The sequence below is a fragment of the Leopardus geoffroyi genome, chromosome D2 (assembly GCF_018350155.1).
Source record: "Leopardus geoffroyi isolate Oge1 chromosome D2, O.geoffroyi_Oge1_pat1.0, whole genome shotgun sequence".
Lineage (NCBI taxonomy): Eukaryota > Metazoa > Chordata > Mammalia > Carnivora > Felidae > Leopardus > Leopardus geoffroyi.
The window spans coordinates 42,093,843-42,117,043 of record NC_059334.1 but is presented as its reverse complement, the minus strand read 5'-3'; the positions used below and the strand labels follow the sequence as shown (position 1 = coordinate 42,117,043).

The 23,201-nt window shown below is 37.8% G+C and overlaps 1 protein-coding gene across 10 annotated transcripts in view; it reads right to left on the bottom strand.

Annotated features, from left to right (window-relative positions):
• NRG3 (neuregulin 3) overlaps positions 1–23,201 on the bottom strand; it is a 1,060,953-nt gene that overhangs the window by 239,125 nt on the left and 798,627 nt on the right. The window lies entirely within an intron of this gene.

Sequence of the window (23,201 nt, the reverse complement as noted above, 5' to 3'; positions counted from 1 at the left end):
TAGCATTTTAAGATGGCCTTCAGAGCAAATTCACATTATTATATGAATAATAGTTATCTTCATATTATAATTCTGAATGCAGACATATGCAGGTATTTTCTTTATGCAATACACTAGTCTCTAAAAGTCTGCAAATGCTCTTTTGGAAGCATCATATTTTAAGGATCATTTTGCTAATAAAAAATCATTTTCTAATATAAATGATCAAATCTTATCAGTAGATTTTGGCCATTTGGCTAAAAATCAGTAGATTTTTGTTTATTTATCTTCCTTGTGTTTTATTAGTTTGTTCATTTGCTAATTTTACTTTTTTTTTTAACAGCTATTTACTTTTTTTTCCTTAATATAGCTATTCTTCAAGTTGGCATCATTATCCACTTAGCCAGAAATAACAGCATTTATTTTAGATCTGGTAAGATCTGAAAGGCATCTACCTCAATGTGCATTTCCTCTAAACTTGTATTTTTCCCTCCTCATTTTTCTCTTTTATATTCACGAACATGTGCAAGGCGCCTGCCCTGTGCCAGGCATTGTACAAGGCAACTTTCCTGAGGCAGGTGCAATTTGGGGGTGAGGGATTTGTCTGAGAGCACCCGCAATGAGGTGTGTCACCTCATCCCTGCCAGTCCCCTGTGGAGTCTTCACACAGCTCGCTCAGTTGGGGTTGCTTGGCCACCTCAGACAGCAGTGGCTCATCAGCTGGCAGTTCAAGGAAGAAATGCGGCCGATACCCCAAACACCTGCCTCTGTAATCGGGGAGGTGGCATTTCAAGGTCTGCTTGAAGCTTAATCTGTCATGCTTGAGTTAAGCAGGGAAGAATCCATTGTTGCTTGTGGGATGAATCTGTCCTACTTACAGAGGAGGAAATTGTGCTGCTGGCATAAAAATCTGATTTCTAAAACAATCCTCGGGTTGTTAGAAATCTATGAAATCGACAAAAAAATTCAAAGAGACCATTCAGTCAGAGACTGGAGCAGTGAATTTTTTCTTTAGAATATGCTTTGTTTTCTGGGTGTAATAAACTATTAGATAAGGTCTATTGCAGCCGGAGCAGCAACTGAAAGGCACCAAGGTAATTTTACTACCTTTCATTGTGAGCCAAATTGGAAGTCAGGTAATCAGGCAGGCTCTCTTCAGCACCTTTTTAAGCCTGGCACTCTGGAGTGTATTTGGCAATTTTCCTCCTAGACTAAGAACAAAGATTCCTGATATAGGGATACCCCAGATACCCAACGGGCTATTGAAAGAATTTGTTTAAGCAGCCACATATTTTCATAACTTTTTAAAATTCACTTATTGCACTTGAAATAGGGCAGACAAATCACTCGTTCAGTAATGATAAAAAGTCAGAAAATGTGTCAGAAGCACATTTGTGATGAAAAAGTAAATTCCTGTTCTCTGAAAGCCGCCCTAATGTTGTTAGTGTGTCTTTATTCAGAATTATTGGAACCATAGTGCTTTAATTTTCATTTCCTCATAAACAACGAGTTACAGGCTAGGTGTGTGCCACAGTGCGTATTCACTTTTTTTTTTTTTTAATTTTTTTTTTTAACGTTTATTTTTGAGACAGAGAGAGACAGAGCATGAACGGGGCAGGGGCAGAGAGAGAGGGAGACACAGAATATGAAACAGGCTCCAGGCTCTGAGAAGTCAGCACAGAGCCTGATGTGGGGCTCGAACTCACAGAACGCGAGATCATGACCTGAGCCGAAGTCGGCCGCTCAACCGACTGAGCCACCCAGGCGCCCCGCGTATTCACTTTTTTAGAGGTTTTATTTCCAACATGTGTGGGAGATTTTGAGCACGCTTGACTTTTTTTACTCTTTGCATCTTCATTTAATATGAAATGGTATCCTAGGGAGATGGTTGCTTTTAAGGGAAAGTGATGTTTTGTTTTGTTTTGTTTTGTTTTGTTTTGTTTTGCTTTTTAACGGGTTCATTACTTACAGTGCATTATTCCATTTGTGTGCAGAAAGGAAACTATGGAAAGACGTTTGACATTTCTGTAGGCTTAAACTGATTTTCCATGAGTGTGAGCCCATTCTGAAGTGCTCAGGCTTCATGGGGTACCAGGAAAATAGCACTGCAAGGTCCTTCATGCCGCCTTCAACCTGCGTGCTGTAGATAGCCAAAGTGTGATGAGGCTGGAGCAGCCCAAGCCAGGCTATGAAACCCACCAGAGGCTGTAAGACTGCATACACATCCGGTCCTGCTCCTCTGTTAAGGAGGCAGTGTCTCTGCTAATTGGTGCTGGGTTTAAGAATGACAAATTAAAACTTCCATTTAAATATCACACATAGGTCACCTTGATAAGTTCAGACCCATCCAAGTGTAAAGACCAAATGGGCCAGCAGGTAATGCCAATGAAGTGGATTGAATTTAGGACAATATTAAAGATATAAAGCAAAGAAAAAAAAAGTCAAGATGCACATCTATTACATAGATTGAATTTGGCGGGATTTCTGACAGTGAAACAAGCAGTTCTTTGAAGAAATATCACTGTGTGTTTATTTTGGCTTTGGTTAGTTTGGGGAGGATTTTGAAAGTGTTATTGTTTATTTTTTAAGATGTTTGCTTTTGAAAGGATATAGGTATAAGCAAAACAGAAATTCATATAATAAACAGGTCTTTGTTCATCTAAGATAGCATGACAGAATTTATAAAATTTTAAAAGTACATGTGTAATCTTGAATGGTAAATGTGCTTAGAAAAGCCCAAATATTTTCTTAATGAGGTTAATATTCTATTTTTTTTCCTACTCTGCATTGCTTTCAAAGCTCCATTCAATTCATCCAGTCCCTTTTCTAGGAATTTCTTTATCCCTCAGAAACATTGTATCACAGTGACCATAATACAAATCCCAATATTCCCTGGTGGTTTTACAGGTAAGTTTTGATTCTACAACTGAATGGCATACGAGCAGGGGACAGGCTCAGGACAGGAAATACAGCCAAGGTCAACAAATAGTTGCGTAAATAGAAGAATTATCAACAGTGAAACAACCACAAGACATGCTCAGTCTGCAAGACCTAAGAAATTTTACCTTGAAAAAAAAATTAGTCATAAATTCTGGGTTTATCTACTCTGTGGTGAAAGAGCTGATGCTTCTGAAACCAGTTAAGTTCTTGATCATGCTGTCTGCTTTATTTCCAAATTTAAAAGGAAGTAGGGAAGGGCATAGTTGAGGAGACAATGTCCAAAGTAAGGTAGGGCAGGGGAGAGAACGAAGGGAGACTGTGTTTAGGGGTAACTGTGGATAAAAGAAAAATGAAGTCGGGGGAAGAGCTTGGAGAATGAGTCTAGTATCTCTGCTGGTGAGCCTCAGAGACAAATCACAAATCAGGGTCTTGCCTGTCTACAGGGAAAGGGCCTACTGTATAGTTTCAAATGCAGGCATCTCTTTTTCTCCATTTAACATTCTTCCAACTTGGTCCTTGCCCGCCATCCCACTTGTTCAGCTGTACTGAAAATAACAAGCTATCCCTTCTATTCATGTTTCCTCTTCTATATTATCCCGGAGAAAGAGCCCGGTTTTAGTGAAAAGTTTCAGAAAGCTATCTTTGGGCAAAAGAGAAGAGAATAATACCAGCAAAGATGAGAGAATACAACATGCATGACTGTCAGCTGGATTTCAATACTTGCTTTGTCTGGTGCGGTAAAGAAGTGATCAACACATCACCCGGACTAGATGTGAAGGACTCAAAAAAACAGACTTTTTAAATGGTCAGATCACTTGCTGATGTTCCCACAGAAATCCGTATCCTTTGGCCAGCTAAAAGTGATTACCATAGCCATCAGCCCACACTGCGAACTTCAGACCATTCCCATCTCCTCTCTTACAATACTCCATGCCAGTTTATTTCCTTGAACCCATTTCTTGAATAACACCTAAGTTAGAGCTAATCGTAGTAGTGACTCTGAGTGAAAATTAATGAACTCTCACTTGTGACTGATGGCCTCCCTACATTTCCAGATGATGATTGCATTTTCCTTCTTCCGTTTGTTAGAACAACAAAACAAAATAAAACAAAACAAATAACCTGAAAACTGTCCCTTGAGGGAACTGTACTAGCCTCTTAGTCCTTATCTATTGATTTCCTGGTTATTTACTCATTAATAGAAAGTGTCATCATTGTTTCACTCCCTTCTTCTCTATTCCTACTCTGTCTTGATTGTCAGGGTGTTGGTTATGCACATGGATGGTCCAGCCAATACGCAGTCTCTTAGAACATGTCTTCCTCTTATTTATCTTAATGATTCACAGTGTTGAGTTTATAGTCTTGCTTCTCTGCTTAGTATTTGCAGAGATGTTCTTTATGCAAATCATTTAATAGCCTAGCTGTTTCCTAGTTTCAACCTAAATAAAATGGAAGTGATACCAGGAAAGAGAAAAATGAACAAGCACACATAGTTGATACTCTACACATGTATGTTGGCCATTTTTATGACTAGCGACTTTATACCTAGCATATCTGCAAAGACACATTTGACATAATCTACAGAGAGAAATGTATAAAGGACAGAAACAAGTTCAAATGTTTGCTTCAATCCCTGTGTACTGCCTGGTCTCTGCATACATTTTAGAGAGAGTTTACATGCTTTCTTATTGGAAACTTGATTTTAGGCATAGAATTTAAACCAGTAGAAATCAATTAACTTCATAAGAGAAAAGGTGGCAAACTGTGTGGGTTGTTTCCTGCCTGTATCAACTTATATTCATAAAAAAACTGACAATTACTCTTTGATGTTACAGGAAAGTAGACACTTTGTCAGTGATACACAAGTCTGCCAATTTTAAGGAGCCTATTAAACACTGATTTGAAAAAAGAACAAACCCTCTAGGTATTCTTCTCTATCTCCTGCCAATTCTCTTCAGCCTCAATGTCAGACTTTGGTTGGGGAAAACGGAAAGATCATCAGGCATTTAAACTTTACGTTTTAGAGTCAGGGTGGTTTGGAGCATTGCCTGGTTTTAAATCCAGGATCAGCTATTTACTAGCTATTTAGGCTTCTGTTCCTCCTTTCCTTCATCTACAAAATGGAAACAATAACAGTAGCTTTATCCTATAATTATCATTAAGAATAAATTATATAATACCTGTGGTTCATGGTAAGTACTCAATAAATGTTAGCTTTTTTAATATTCTTTGAATGTGAAATCGTCATCCAAGCTTTTCAAGTGAGGAAACAGATTCCAATGGTTAAGTATCTTATCCCAAAATCTCATGTCCAGGAAGTATTTGAACTAGAGGCAAACTCAACTGGGGATGGTTTTAAAGCCTTCATTCGATCTGTGGCACTTTCTGACATTCTTCATGGAAAATCAGTAGATACATAAATTGTTTTATACCCAGCTACCTTTCCCAAGATTAGCATTTGAAAACATGGCCCAGATATCAGGAACTAAAGCCATGATAAATAAGACCTAGATCTGTAAGTTATTATCCTATCCTAAAAATGTTTTTAAGCAAACCATGTCACAGAAACTAGTCACTCGATTTAAAGGCAAACTTCGTGAGCTTCACGTTAATTTAAAAGTAAATCACCAACTATAGGTGGGGGGACTCTTTAGAAGCACTACTATTAAAAAATGATATTTACATCTCTTGATTTCAGACTAATTCTTGATTTCAGTTTTCAGTTAAAAATCAAAACCAAAACAAAACCACAGAGAATGGAGTTTCAGTAGGGCAAGTGAATAGCCCAGCATTGAAGAGATGGGGAGTACAGGAGCCAGAATTCTTCACCAGGTCTCCATCTGCATGCAAATGGGTGTTGGATGGACCAGACACTTTTCTAGATAAGGATCTGCAGCGTAGAGTTATTGGCTCAAAAGTTATTAGTGGTGTTATAGCACATTGCTTTCCTTGCCACTCGTTGCTGAAACTGAGATCTAGGTCTGGGTATGGAGAATACTGTGAAACTGATTAATGTGTAAACTTCCTGTAGTTGAACGTAAAATTTAATTAAGTGGTCTTATTTAAAAGAAGTACTAATTAAGACAGCAATATCTTTAACTTAACCAATTGGAATTAAAATTACCTACAGATTGGCTGTAGGTGTAACGTTTTCAAAATCATTTCAACTGTTACTGGAAGAATTTGGATTTGCATTATTTTAAACTGCAAACTGCCTTTGAACTCATGAAGATTCTCCATTGTGTTATCAATAGCTTTCAAAACTATCACAAATTCTATGGTTGAGGCAACTGCTGCATATCTTACAACTATGATGTTTCTTGCTAACAAAGTTGTAACTGCAATCTTAAGGAAGTGTAGAGATTTATTTTTTAAAATGTCCCTTTAGCAAAGTTTGAATTCAAAAGTAAATGAAGGCCAATTATTTCATCATAAGACTGCTATGATTTTACAAGTGAATCTGAAAACATCTGCTGAAATCCAGGGGCCATGCTGCATTCTGTTACTATTTGAGGCTGAAGTCAGAAATGAAAAGAATGATTGTAAGTCTGAGAAGTTAATACATATATATATATATATATATATATATATATATATATATATATACACACACACACATATACATACATGTATCCAGCAGCCACCCACATACTCCATGGGCCAAATCACTATCAGAGAGACAGCAACTCATTGACATTAAGTCATTTTATTCCAATATATGGCAATTCACTTTTGGACAATCAGTGGCTGAGGAGTTCATTCTGAATGAATGTTTTGGCCTTTATAGAGATTTCTGCCCCTATTTGGTCAAGAGTTTCAGGCTTACAACCTCATTAACAAAACTAACACACATGACATGGCATAAAGGTACTACATAGGTTAGGGTGCACAGCAGTATTATTCAAGGCAGCTATGTGAGTTGAAAACATTATTCTACCTAATTTAGCTTTGCTTTTAGCACAACTAAAATAAGCCATAATCTCTTTTTAAGCCAAAAAGGTAAATAAAGGAGTAATATATTGGCCCTCTTGCAGGAAGACTTCATTATTTCACTGTCACATTAGAGACAATGAAATACTAACTGCCCTTCTCAAGAACAAAAGGATTAGGGGGTAATCATGATGGGAGGACGGTGGAAAGAGTTTTGCTTTATCAATTCAAATTTATTGAGAAAATGCTATATTACTAATTTCCTAGTAAACACAAAATCTATTTTGACAAATATAAGATTCTAGTTTTCAAGGGAGGTAGTCTCTTATTGTAGAAGAGGCATGTCCTCTGATGTACGATGATCCTCAATTCTGCCACACAGAAGTGTGACAGAGGTCTGTGATTGACCTCTCTGAGGTCTCAGGTGCTCACCTCTGTCTTAATTTAGTGCATGGTCTGGGCACATGTGCACATAGGCACAGACACACAGGCACAGTCACATGTCACCCTTATTCCTTAAGAAACATGCCTAATGATCAGAAAATTTAGGCAGATAATTTAAGTCTTAACATTAAAATCAGCTGAGAGTCAGGCTCTCTCCCCTACTTCTCTAGTTAATTGAAAATTCCCATGACTGCCTTTGCTATTTCCCAGCCAAGAGCGAACTGGGATTTACTGTCACTTATACTCCCTATGATTCTTCTTTATTATTTTCACTTAGTATCTTAAGATTGAGAAGTTAGCCAATCACAGACTTTCTCTGATACTGAAGGTCCAACATCAGCAGATTCCTTCACTCGTCTCTACTTGCTTGGAATTAGAAGACTAATTAATTCACATGTCCAGACTAGTCAATGGAAGAAAGGTAATGATCATCTTTGTCCTTTCGTGGTTCAGCAAGAAATATACAACTTAGCCAGAGAGTAAAACATTCCAATGTTACTACATCAGCCAGCTTGGGCAACCATCATAAAGCATCACAGACTGGGGTGGCTTAAACAATACGAATTATTTTCTCACAGTTCTGGAGTGCAGAACTCCAAGATCAAGGTGCCAGCAAGGTTTGTGTCAGGTGAGGGTTCTCCCATTGGGTTGCAGCTGGCTGCCTTCTCACTGTGTCCTCACACGGTGGAGAGAAAGAACTCAATGCCTTTCTCTCTCTCTCCCTCTTTTTGAATTTTGGATAAACAACAATGTTTTATATAAGTGTGTCACATATGTAATATTTGGGACACACATATACTAAAAATGTATTCATTCTTTACCCAAACTTCAAATTGAACTGGGTGTCCTGTATTTTAGTCTCTAGATCTGGCAATTGTAACTCTGTGAGAGTAAAAGACTCTGAATCATAAGAGAAGTAAGAACCATCAGCAAGAACACCTAGATTAACATTAATGTATGATAATTTTGCTATAACTGTATCTTTGCGATGTGATAAATTTAGCAATCTCTTCTTTTAAGGATAAGGAGCCTGGGCACTTTACATTTACTTCTATCAAACATACAAGGGACACAATGAGCTCACAGTCTAGAAGGGGAAAATAAGAATTTCAATAGTTAGCTCTTAAATGGTCAAAGCATTGAGAGAATACGTCAAGAATGTGATGAAGAGCAAGTGAAGTGACCTTGTTTGTAAATGTTAGATGCAGACTTGTGACTCGATGGTGTGAATCACTAGCTACTACTTTGCATCAATTCTGAATAAACTGTACCAGTATGCTGGCCTGCAGCCCAAGTGAAGCGGAAGGAAGAGGGCCCATTCTCCTGCTTCATTCTACATCTCACCTTACTCAGTATAATTTTAAAGTTGAGGCACCCGCATGCCACAGCCTTTGAAAAGCAGTGAACACACATGTGTAACATAGAGCAATTATAACCTAAAATCCAAAATGAAATAGAAGGCAGGACACTCCTGGAGGACTGTTCTCAGAAGGAAACAGTGAGAGAGTATGTCATCAACAAGAGATCAAAGAGGCCAGCCTTGTTCCCTGCCAATGGAGTGTGGGCGATTCCCCGCAGCAAAGCGGTACACAGCTTGATAAGGAAGAGTGAAAAGAAAATAAATGTGAGAGATAAATCTTATTTAAAAGCCATCTTTATGACTGGCATTATAAAGGAGAGAGGGAGCTCATTAGCAAACGAACTGATAAAACTACTCACAGCATGCTTCAAAAAGAAGTGGTAATAATTATTGTCTCTCTAAGAAAGGGGGCAAAATATCCACACAGTGTCATTCACAAATCCCTTTTACAGACATCACAGAGCAAGCTGCAAAAAAGTCCCACAGCTTTCTGATTTAATTAAGTGGAGAAAGCAAGGAAAGACTTTTTACAGTTCACATGCCTGGATCATAGAAGGTTCTACATGAAACATGATTTTTTTTAAAAGCCATTTTAGAGACCCCTAGAGTTTGCTGAACCCTCATTCAATGGCATAATTTTCCCTGCTTCTCCCGGGATATTGTACAATCGACTAACAGGGTGCAGCATTTCTGCCGGCAAAAGAAAGTGGGCAGCTTTGATCAGAATTCACAATAATATATCTCCCTTGTGTGATAAATGATTTACTGCTGAGGATAAATGGATATAATCTTTCATTATGTATGACATTCATCAGCAACAAGGAAGCTTTGGACTGAATGGAAAGTGATTTCATATTAAAAGCCTTATGCAACTCAGACTGGGATGAAAGTGAGGTCTTGCCTTGAAAAAAAAATGGCACAGGCTTGTAGGTTTAAATGGATACTCAGTCAAATATAATTATTACTCTAAGTTTGAAAACCTGTTAGGAGGAAACCGGGGAATTATGTGACTCGGTGAACCTCAGTTTTGCACAAAAAGCCCCATTTCTTAACCACACTATTCTATTTACTTAAATGTGTCATTAAGACCAACTTTGAGAACTGAGAATAGTGAGAGAACCAGGTAGGGAGGAGAGAGAGAGGAGGTGTGGTGTGGTTTAAAAGACTTAAATTTCCGTTATCATAGAGAGTCAAGGCACCATTTCCAAAGCAGATAAATCAAGATAGAGAGGCTTAGTATATTATTTAGAGATCTGAAGTTAACAACTAGGAAAATGCCACATGAAAATGGCTTAATAAGCTTGCCTATGTGTTTGGGGAGGGAAATGCAAGTTCAGGAGTAGGGAAATTGGTGTGCAAGGATAAGAGCAAGGCTAGTGGCTTTTCATTTTAAGCACATTGGTATATTTATTTTTTTTTTTTTAAATATACCCTTGGATGATGAACTAATTTAAGTACAGTAAATCATTTAATTTTAAAAGTGATTCCAGGTCTTTGCATCACTGACTCTTTATGACCCAGTTATAACATCTTTATTTGATTTTCAGTAATAAGAATTTCCCAATACCACAGTATTATTTTAGAAGCAAAAAGATGTAACATGAAAGACAATGGGAAGAGATGGTAAGATAAGCACAGACTGAGAGAAAATATTTGTAAAAGACACATCTGATAAAGGACTGTTACCCAAACTATACAAAGGACTCTTAGTATCTAACAATAAGAAAGCAAACAACTTAATTAAAAAATGAGCCAAGGACCTTAACAGACACCTTGCCAAAGAAGATATACCTATTGCAAACAAGCATATGTAAAGATGCTCCACATTATATGTCATCAGGGAAATGCAAATTAAAACAACAAGATACCACTACATACTTATTAGAATGGCCAAATGTAGAACCCTAAAAATGCCAAATGCTGGCAAAGTAGTGGAGCAATCGGGACCCCCTTTCATTGCTGAGAATACAAAATGGTACCCACCACTTCTGAAGACAGTTTAGTAGTTTCTACAAAACTGAACATATTCTTACCATACAACCCAGCAATCATGCTTTTTAGTATTTACCAAAAGGTGTTGAAAACTCATGTCCACACAACAACTTACACACAGATGTTTATAGCAGCCTTATCCATAACTGACACAGCCTGGAAATACCAAGATGTTCTTCAGAAGGTAAGTTGGTGAATAAACCATGGTACCCCCAGGCAATGGAATAATATTCAGGGCTAAAAAGAAATGAGCTATTAAGCCATGAAAAGACATGAAAAACTTAATGCCTATTATTAAGTGACACCATTCAATCTGATAATGCTACATACTATACGATTCTAGCTACATGATACAATGAAAAAGGCAAAAACTATAGAGACTAAAAAGATCAGTGGTTGCCAGGGTTTGTGGGGTGAGAGATGAACAGGCAGAGCACAAAGGAGTTTTAGGGCAGTGAAAATACTCTTCCTGATACCATAATGATGAATTGATGGATGCATGTCATTATATATTTGTCCAAACTCATAGAAGGTACAACACCAAGAGTGAACCCAATGTAGACTATGGACTCTGTGATTATGAGGTGTTGCTGTAGGTTCATCAATTGTAACACATGTACCACTCTGGTGAGATATGTTGTTGATAGGGCAGGCTAGGCATGTGTAGGGGCAAGAAGTATATGGGAAATAACTGTGCCTTCACCTTGGTGTTGCTATGAACCTAAAATTTCTCTTAAAAAGTAAAATCTTAATAAATATATATATATACATATATATATTTGTTATATAAAATTTAATAAACCATTAGATATCTAACAAAATTAAATATTAAATTAATAAATAATAAATAGTCTGTTATACCCACCTCATTTTATGGAGGACCATATTATAAAACAAAGATGGGGACTTGCCTAAAACATCAAAGGCCATATGAGGTAGAACAGGAAGTACAGCCCATGGATTCTGTTTCTAAATCCAGTTTTCTTTCTGCTTTTTTTTTGCTTTTTTTTTTCAATATGTGAAATTTGTTGTCAAATTGGTTTCCACACAACACCCAGTGCTCATCCCAAAAGGTGCCCTCCTCAATACCCATCACTCACCCTCCCCTCCCTCCCACCGCCCATCAACCCTCAGTTTGTTCTCAGTTTTTAAGAATCTCTTATGCTTTGGCTCTCTCCCACTCTAACCTCTTTTTTTTTTCCTTCCCCTCCCCCATGGGGTTCTGTTAAGTTTCTCAGGATCCACATAAGAGTGAAACCATATGGTATCTGTCTTTCTCTGTATGGCTTATTTCACTTAGCATAACACTCTCCAGTTCCATCCACGTTGCTACAAAGAGCCATATTTCATTCTTTCTCATTACCACGTAGTACTCCATTGTGTATAAAAACCACAATTTCTTTATCCATTCATCAGTTGATGGACATTTAGGCTCTTTCCATAATTTGGCTATTGTTGAGAGTGCTGCTATAAACATTGGGGTACAAGTGCCCCTATGCATCAGTACTCCTGGATCCCTTGGGTAAATTCCTAGCAGTGCTATTGCTGGGTCATAGGGTAGGTCTATTTTTAATTTTTTGAGGAACCTCCACACTGTTTTCCTTCTTTCTGCTTTTTAACCTTCCTCTTAAAAAGCAAAACTATTCCTAAATCCACATGCCATCCCTAGCACCAAACTTTTCACAGTCTTTTCAGTGAAAGCTTATATTTTACTGAAGATCAGTCAACACAATTCAACTGGTTAGAGTTCTGGTAAGAAAACAAGGTCAAAGGAGGTGGCAATATCAATGTCTTGGACAAGAATGGATAGTAAAATATATTCTAAAACTGAATGTCATATGGAAATCAGGATAATCTCATAAAAGCATGAGTAAGGATGGATAGGTAAGCTTAGAGAAGACATGTAAGGGAATATTCTTTCTTATAGTGATATGGATAAGATTCTTGGTCTGTAATTAAAACAAAGAAAAATGTAACCTGGGACAAATAAGTTGACAAAAATTAAGTAGATATACATAGGCAGTAAATTCAAAATAGAATTCAAAGGAATATTATTTAACTGGAGTGCTTGGCAAGCTAAAATGACAACTCAGGTAAGCAGTGACTTGAAATCAATAAAACATGATGACTATTTTTGAAGAGCAAAAGAAAGAAAGAAAGAGAGAAAGAAAGAAAGAAAGAAAGAAAGAAAGAAAGAAAGAAAGAAAAGTGAGAGGTATTCTGTTAATCTGGCTATGGGTGACATATTTGATATCCCTATATGTGTTTTCCCTAGGAATAAGAAATCAATAAGAAAGTGCTATCAGAAAGTACTTCTACATCTTGTAGTATAACAGATGAAGAGAGATCCAGTTTCCTGCAAGATCTCCTCTATTCAGGGCACAGTGCTATGATATTTACAAAGGTTAGGCAAAGTAATCCTCATGAGACTGATAAAGATGTGGTACCACTGTTTTAAAGGTAAGGAGATTGCAATTGAGAGAATTAATTTCTGTGTCCCAGGGCACATGGAAAGCATGTGTTGGAAACTGTATTTGACATCAGTGTAAACCAAAGCTAGAGACTGTGGTTATTTCTTTATTCCATTATTCCATGTTGTCTTGACCATTCAGATAATGTTATGTATACTTTTAAAGTGCTCCATTGCATTATTAACTATCTTCTGAGGAAGAGAGGACCTATCATTGTATACTTATTAGTCAGATAAAAATGAAACTAAGAGTCTAATGATTTGCCCACAGTTATATAATGGCATAATTTAATTAACCTGAAAAAGCCTAAAAGAAAATACAATGATATTTAATATGACTTTAGACTTAATAGTGTGCTATCATATTCCAACTTTTCAATTCATATGCTCACTCAGAATTGAGTATACTGAGAAAGAAAGAGGAATATCTGGAAACAGAAACCTCTTTAAATATTCAAAATAAGGATATTTAATAGAAAATTGATTGAGCAAGTGAAGAATGGGTGAAAAGCTAAACAGAGGACAAAAAGGTAACACAGAAATAGGCAACAGCATGAAATCACTGTTACCCACAGGCTGACGGGACAAAGAGTTTGAGTCAAGGAAACCAAGATGAATCCCCGGGGTCTATCAGACAGGAGCTGGAACCCTAAATGAACTTAGCTGCTGCTGGAAACAAACAAAGACACAGAAAATAAAAAGCTGGTAGAGAGATAGGAAATAGAGTCCTGCCTTCAAATTTAGTGACTTCTATTGGCCAACTCCACTCAGGAGCCATTGGTCAAGAGAGCCTGGGAAATGTAACTTCCTGAGATGGGGAGAGAACAGGAGAAGGGCGAAGGTATGGATTCAGGAGCAAACAGGTGACTGATCAGCAGGGTTGGTCACGTATATCATATACTCGCTATAGCACATAATTAGGTGTATACATACACTCTATATAGCACTATGTAGCACTCTAGATAAATATAAGGTGTAGATCTATGTACCTAGATCTACGTAACATAAGCACCCATGCACCTTTTTTTTTTTTTAACACCATCCGCAAAACTCCCTTTCCCCAATCTTTCTAGATAATAGAGATCTCACTGAACTTATAAAAGGTATCACAGCAGGCCCTGCATCAGTCCTCATTAGGAATCTTCACTCCTTTTTCTAACTGGCACCCACCTCCACCACACTCACACATGCTGAGCAGGCACCAACACACACATTCACACCCTGCTCACAGCTCCTTGGGGAAAGTAATTTATCCCTCTGGGCACTCATTTCCTCCTTTGCCCACAGGGCTAATCGCCCTGGCCTGGTGCACAAAGGAGAGCTGTGCCTATTAATTACTTAAAGCTCATAAACTCTTTTGAAGATGAAAAGCTCTGGTTTTCTTATTCTGTTCCTTGGCTTCAAATAAAAAAGCTACATTATATAAAGGTTTCTGGGGGATTTATTACCAGACCTCTATCTGAAAAAAAGTCACACCACAATTACAAGTTTAATGACCTACTCTAAAACTTCCCAAGGCTACAACATAATTAGTCCATTTTATAATTAGTACTTAAAAAAAATCATTTGTCAGAAGTAAATAAGAAGTGACTGAGGGTCCTGGAAGTAATCTATATTATTTGATGTGGAAAAGGGGAGGGGGTCACATTTATCTAACATGCATAATTTTCTAGATTCTGTACTAGACACTTTAAAATAATTACTGTACCTATATATCCCACCCGGTGTTGTTAGGCCAGCACTGTTTTATTTGTACTTTTAAAGGTGAAAAAAAAAAAAAAAAAAGAAAAAGAAAAGAAAGGTTTGGAATGATTAAGTAACTTGATCATGTCACAAAGCTAGGAAGGTTTGAAGTTGTGATTTGTATCCGGGGTTCTTTGCCTATAACTCTTCATTGCTGAATATTTGAAAGCTTTTAAATTACTTTTCCTTTGCCCACAGCTGTCAACTCATATACTAGAGCCTTTAGCGTCAATAGTAACCTTAGCTATGAATGGGAGGTAGATATTGAACAGTGAAGGAGAAATAATCAGAATTAATAAGAATATTGCCCTGTTCTTGGAATACAAAAACCACACCCAAAAGAGAAGGTTTCTTTGTCACCTTTTAATAGGGACAATGAAAATGAATATTAGGGGAACATGTTGGTGACCTGTAGAACTGGGGATAATCTCCTTTGAGAGAGTGCTGTGGTTGTTATCCCTAAATGATAGCTAGCTGGAGACCCTAGGTCTGGTCTTTTTCTGTGGCCTTGATGTAGACAAGGACCTATAGGTGAGCAGAAAGATTTGTTAAAGGATCATACAGAAATGGAATGTTGCCACAGAGGCCTGAGAACCACTTGGCTGAAAAATTCAGTATTCCTGCTTAGTTGAATTAGTCAAGATCTGCTCTGTTTGGAGATTACGTGAGCACTTTCTCTTATGCATGATCCAATGTCTTTCGCCAAATGAATGATATTGGATGAGAACATTAAAGAAGCAGATAATGACAAAAAATCTGCTGACAGAGTATTCCATCTTTAAAAATCATGATCATTGTTTGGTATGAGACGTTATTTACTTAATACAAGCTTATGTTTTAGGATCAACCCTTAAATGGACTAAAATGTTTCTAGACATAAAACTTGCATATAGTTTCATACACTTCTACATTTTTAAGGTATTTATTTCCTTTATTTTGATTAGGATTCGGACTTGAATTTGGCCCACCTAAACCAATGAAAGAACTGGTAAAAGACAAGTTGTAATTTACAAATATGAGGTTTTGGGGGCTCCTGGGTGGTTCAGTCGGTTAAGCGTCTGACTTTGGCCCGGGTCATGATCTCACAGTTCGTGAGTTCGAGCCCTGTCTCCGGCTGTGTGCTGACAGCTCAGAGCCTGGAGCCTGCTTCCGATTCTGTGTCTGCCTCTCTCTGCCCCTCCCCTGCTTGCACTCTGTCTCCCTCTCCCTCAAAATAAACATTAATTTTTTTTTAAATATGCGATTTCATAGTAATAAATGTATTTTAATTCAGGAAATTATCCCATTATCTTCAGTAAAAATGATTTTAAAAATACTGCTTTACTATTTCATAATTTTGAGCATCTATATTCTAGTGTTCAAAGCTTTTCAGTTTCCTGTTACAGAATAAGTTACTTTGGGGTCCAGTCCACTACTTGTTCTCTATGGGACCTTCTAAAATATTTTTTTAATGCTTATTTATTATTAAGACAGAGAGAGACAGAGCATGAGCGTGGGAGGGACACAGAGAGGAGGAGACACAGAATCCGAAGCAGGCTCCAGGCTCCGAGATGTCAGCACAGAGCCCGATGGGGGGGCTCGAACTCACAAACCGCGAGATCATGACCCGAGCTGAAGTCACACACTTAACAGACTGAGCCACCCAGGCGCCTCTCTATGGGACCTTTTAAATTAGGGGTGCCTGGGTGTCTCAGTCGGTTAAGCGTCTGACTTCCGCTCAGGTCATGATCTCACGGTTGGTGGGTTCAAGCCCGGCATCAGGGCCGTGCTGATGGCTCAGAGCCTGAAGCCTGTTTGGAATTTTGTGTCTCCCTCTCTGCCCCTCCCCCACTCGTGCTGTGTCTCAAAAGTAAACAAACATTTAAAAAATTAAAATAAATAAATAAATAATAATATGTAAACACCTTTGCATTCAGTGGGGATCAATTTCCACCTTAATTCTCTTTCTATGCTGTTAGTAGGTGTAGATGTGTGTGGATATAGAATATAGAGTAGTAGACTTGGAATGGTTGTACAGTGTGGGAGTCTCTAGGGCCCATGATTTCTTCCTAATGACTTTCTTCAATAATTCTGTGCCTGTCATGAAATGAATCAGAGCCTCATTTTTTTTTTTTTTTTTTTTTTTTGGTCAAAGAAAAGTTAATTTTATCAGGGGTCACTGACTCTCACTTCAATTTTGTTATAATCAGCAGAACACTCTGAGTCCTTTGTGTCTACACCTATCTTGGAGGACTTCTATAGGGCAATCAATCATCTAGTATTGTGTGTGTTCTGAGTCTCAGCACCAATGCTATCGTGAAGAAAGCGGTAAGTGATCCCTCTCGCTCTCTCTGAGGTTCCCATCTGCCTTAACGGATCCTAAGTCTGAGATATGTGGAGGTGTGTGTGTTGTTTGGGTTCGGGCACAAGCAGTTTCATGTGAAAGTAGTTGTGTATATATATACATGTGTATATATATATATATATATATATATATATATATATACATACACACACACACACATATGTATAAATATATACACATACAGTGTGTGTGTGTGTGTGTGGTGTGGTATGGAGGTTGGGTGGGAGAAGGCTGAGACTGGAGCCAGGGAACCAAGACTGAGAAAACTGCAGTGGTCCCCACAGAATACAAGACTGTGATCTTATGGCTCCTCATCCACACTGGAAGCCAGAGACACATAGATTCCCACCAGCTCTTTTTTATTTATTTTTCTTAAAATTTTTTAATGTTTATTTATCTTTGAGAGAGAGAGAGAGAGAGAGAGAGAGAGAGAGGGAGAGGGAGAATGTGATGGGAGAAAGGAGAAGGAGAAGGAGACACAGAATCTGAAGGAGGCCCCAGGCTCTGAGCTGTCAGCCCGGAGACTGATGTGGGGTTTCAACTCACGAACCGTGAGATCACGACCTGAGCCTAAGACAGACACTTAACTGACTGAGCCACCCAGCCACCCCTATTTTTCTTTTTTGAAGCTATACTTTACATGTTATATTAATTTTGTAATCTACAATTATGGTAGGATAATATTTCTTCTCAGAATACATACCGACTTAATACTACCTCCATTTACAAATCTACCTTAATACTAAATATGTAAAATGTTCTCTATTCCACTTGAAGTCCTCCTGTGGTTGTTTTCTATCTCATTATTCTGCCAATTAATCAGATTCTTGTATTGTTTCTATAGAACTGAATTTATACCAAAACAATCTCAAGTTCACTTTATGTTTATTTACATCAATACCTTCTGATGACATAGTCTCTCCTTCATGCAAAGATTTGACATATTCTCTAAAAAAATAATAATAATGGGTGGCTCAGTCAGCTAAGCATCTGACTTTGGCTCAGGTCATAATTTCATGGTCTGTGAGTTACAGCCCCATGTTGGGCTCTGTGCTGACAGCTCAGAGCCTAGAGCCTGTTTCAGATTCTGTGTCTCCCTCTCTCTGCCCTTCCCCACTGTCTCTTTCTCTCTCTCTCAAAAATAAACAAACATTCAAAAAAATTTAATAATAAAAATAATTATAACTAATGTTAACTGAACATTTGGAATGGCAATGGCAATAAGACAGACATTTTATATATATTATCTTTAACCCTCTGCCCTGTGATGTCCTCATTTCGATTCCCATTTATTCATCAAAGAAACCAAGGTTCAAATGTTTATATTTATATATAGAAATGACAGCTAGAAACAGCAAAAATAAATGCACCACTGTGGAAGTTAAGTAACGGATTTTCTGTCACTATAACACTCAAGCAGAGGTGTGATGACAAGTTGTCCAGGATGCCATCAAAAAAAGTCAAGATTCACACTCAAGTCTCTTAAACTCCTCAATCTGTCCTCTCTTTCCTGAACCCTACCCAAAAATTCAGTCTCACTATTTACAAACAAAATAGCAGTGACAATGGTGGAAGAGTTACAGAAGAGCTTCTCCGGTCTATTAACTACTCAGAAAATAAAAGTTGAACTCTTGCAGTGAAAAGGCTAAATCTTATTTTTCATTTTAATGTTTCAGAATATGGAGTCAGAAATACTGTAAAATATAGTTAATAGATATTAATAATCAAGAGATGGGGATTCTCCTCTGTGTCATGTCAATGAGCCACTGATTTGATTAGTAGGGAAAAGAGTCATTTAAATATACTTGAGTTAGTAATGTAAATGAGAACCCATGCAATGTTGATTAAAATTCTTTTCTGATATACCACAATGCTCTTCCTGTTAGCAATAGACATCGATCCCTGTGTACACTTGGCAATTTTCTTACCTTGCGTGAAAACCTGATTTTTTTTAAATTAGGGCATGATCCATTCCACAGTCAGGGAGAATCAAAGGTACTCATAGTTAAACTGAAAAGGGTAAGGGATATTTTATATAAGATCAACAGTTCGTGTAAATCAGAAGAAAAAAAATCAGCATTGGCTTTTTGGGAATAATAAAAATAAATTCAAAGAAAAATAATAAAGAAGCCTGAGATGTAGTTACTTCCACAATATGCTTTTCTTTGTCCCTGAAACAGAGCTGGTCCTGCAGCTGCTCACAGCAGGCGTCCTCGTGGGGGAAGGAGCCTTCACTTTGTCAAGAGGAGCATTCCAGTCTCATTTTCAGGAGAAACACATGAGTTGAAACGACTGCTGTTTTCCAGAGGCAAATATCAAGAGGCAGAACAAGAAACAAATCTAATCCATGGCAAACCTGAGTGTGTTGCCATGCTCATTTTGAGTTGGTGTGTTTGGTGCAGAGCCCCGGGTTTAACACTGGCCAGTCTTAAAATGTAATTTATTTTTTTCATGAGGAAGTCCATAGTGGTCCCTTATCCTTTAAAAATCCTTCCTTAGAAACACCATGTCACAGTATGGACTTGATAAATTCTCTGCAGCCGTATTCTTTTGGATAGTCTCAGCACTCCTCATACCCAGTGCAGTGGGAGGACAGTTTGGTTTCTTTACACGAGGTTCTTCATTTGAGAGAAATACTCATAGTCAGGGGTGTGGTCTCCTTGAATGGCTCCCACATCCTTCCAGTTGCTCAGGCAAAAAGCTTTGGCAGTGTCCATGACTCCTTTCCTTCTCTCACACTGCTTATCCAATGGCAAGAAATATTTTAGGCTCTACCTGGAACCATATGTAAACCCTATCTCTTCTCCTCACCAGCAGGGCCTCAACTCTTCCCTGGATTACTGATATAGCCCCTCACCTGGTCTCTGTATTTTTGCCCTGGCACCATTGTGTTTACTCTCAGCACAAAAGTCCGATTAACCTTTTAAGATACGAGTCACGTCATGGGATAAGAAGTCACATTATCCTCAGAGCAACTCCCAAGTCATGAAAATGAAAGAGAACGTCCTTTTAATGACCAACAAGGTCCTCCTGTCCTCCTGTCACTCCTCTAACATGCGTTTTATGGCTCTTCAGGACCATGCCACTCTAGCTACAACTGCCTCTTTGAAGTTCATCAAGCACATCGAGAACACCCTTGGGTTCCCTCCAAGAACATCCCTACCTGGGATGCTCTTCCAGGCATCTTCATAGCAAACTCACTCTTGTCCTCAAGACTTGGCTCCGATGGCATGTTCTCAGTGAGCCCTCACTTGACCACTATAACCTGCCTCCCATCTGTAACCCCAACCTCTCTCCCTCCTCTACTTTTGTTCCCAAAGTGTGCTTCACTGACCAGCAGCAACAGCACCATCTGAAAAGTTGTTCTGCAATGGAAATTACGTGCGTCCAGCCCACATTTACTGGATCAGAAACTCTGGGGGTGGAGAATAGCAATCTATGTTTTTATAAGCCCTAGAACTGATTCTGATGCACCCTAAGGTTTGACATCACTACCCTATAGTATCAATATAATAATATAGTTTCTAATATTACTTCATGGGAAAATGTTAGAAGCTTTCCCTTTCAAGTCAGATATAACAAGGATGCCTGGCCTCAACGCTTTAACTAGACAGCTTTCTGGTGGGTTTAGCCAGCAAATTAAAAGTAGAAAAATAAATACAGTTTAAAAAATACACCAATTTATTATTTTTCCAAGACATTATAATCTGTATTAAAAACCAAACTTTTGGGGCGCCTGGGTGGCTCAGTCGGTTAAGCGTCCGACTTCCGCTCAGGTCTTGATCTCACGGTCTGTGAGTTCGAGCCCCGCGACGGGCTCTGTGCTGACAGCTTAGAGCCTGGAGCCTGTTTCAGATTTTGTGTCTCCCTCTCTCTCTGCCCCTCCCCTGTTCATGCTCTCTCTCTGTCTCAAAATTAAATAAATGTTAAAAAAAAACTTTTAAAATTAATAACAAATTTCATTAATCTTGCTTGACAGAACAAAACATATAAAATACTTGCTTTTCTAAATCCCATGAGCAAATATTTAGAAAAGGGATTTTTTTAAAAAAAGAAATACCATTCAAAATGGCAACGAAAATTGTAAACTACCTTCAAATAAATCCAGCCAACGGTGCATAAGATCCTTTTGGAGAAAATCATAGAATTTCATGAAGGATCTAAAATAGCTTATCTAAATCGAGAAATATGGAAGTATTTCATTTTCCTGAATGGAATAAGCAACACTCTAAAATGTCAATTCTTCCAAATTTATGTACAAGTTAAATGAAATTTCCCCATATGAATGTGTATGTATGTACATGTATGTGTGCATGTATGTAAAATGCAAAAATTAGATAGGATATTAAAATGTGAAAGTAGGAAATTAGTTGATAGATGATACATAGATAGATGGATAGATAAAACTTTGAAGACACAAAAGGTGGGGAAGATTTGCCTTACAAGATACAAAGACCAGTTATAAAGATAGTGTTAAATTGGATCATGTGATAAGTAGACTAATAGTAAAGAACAAAGAAGGGAAATAGATGTACATATAAACTTGTACATTAGCATAGCACTCATGTAACATTAGAAGAAGTCAGAGAGGAGAGGAAAACCCATACACAAAGGGCTGTAGAGTTACTGATCATACATCTGGAACAAAGAATGAAATTATGGGCTCACTAACACACATACAGAAGGATATATCCAGAGGCATTACATTTTTAAATATGAAAAACAGATCTTAAAATGTTTAGAAGAAAATATAGCAGCAAGATATCTTTATGAACTTGGGCGAGGGAATAATTTATTGATAAAGACACACAAGAAAAGTATCACCATAATTAAAGAAATAGATTTGAATTCTTATTACAAAACCGAAAGAAAACACCTCTGCACAATTAAAAGTCTACCAAAACAAAGTTGCAAAAGAAAGTCAAAAACAGTAAGAAGATCATTACAAAGCATATAACTAAACATTTTTTATGAATGCATAAGTAACTCTTAAAAATCAGTAAGAAAGGAAAAAAATACAAATGTGTTAAATTCCTTTTAACAACAACGACCCATCCCCCAAATAACAAAACCCAAAACAATAATAAAAAATAAGAAGTGATATTCTTTAGTAACTGGAGAAATGAATATTAGAATGAGATGGCATTATACACCTAACATAGGTGTAAAAATAAATATTAAATGCTGGAAAGTCATGAGGAACAGTGCATAAATTGGTGCCACAATTTTGCAGAACAATATTAAAATAATATTAAGTATGCACATTTCCTATGACCCAGCAGCGCTCCATTGTGTGCTACATGCCCAGAAAGGAATTTTCACACATGTGCAGAAAGGATGTGCAAGAATGTTAATGGTAGCATTTATTTTAACTGTGAAAATTAGAATTAGCCCAAATGGCCATGAAATGGACATGTATACATAAACATAGACGGTTTGAAAATATAATGGAATATAAACCTATAGTAAAAGTGAGCAAACTACTTCTAGGTCAAGGTGCACAGAGTTCCTGCTTCAGAAGTCCCTGTGCTTGAAACTACTATTCATAATGGTTAAAACGTAAAAAAATAAAAATCTAGAAGTAGTTTCTCATCTGAATGTCAGAAAGGTAACAAATCCAAAACATGAGTGGTTCTTCAACTATGGACTTGTCAGGCTCAGGATCCAAGTGTGGGCACTGGATCTTCAACTCCTTCAGGAAGAGAGGGCTAAAAGTCATCTCACAGAACAGAAGAACAGAGTCAGTATTCCTGTTTGCGACCAGAGGGGCTAGAGTATGTGGTTCAGCCCCTCCAAAGAAGAGCAGCTTTAAAAACTGCTGAAAGAAAGGGGCGCCTGGGCAGCTCAGTCAGTTAAGTGTCGGACTTCAGTTCAGGTCATGATCTTGCAGTCAGTGAGTTTGAGTCCTGCATCCGGCTCTGTGCTGACAGCTCAGAGACTGAAGCCTGCTTTGGATTCTGTGTCTCCCTCTCTCTCTGCCCCTACCCTACTTGTGCTCT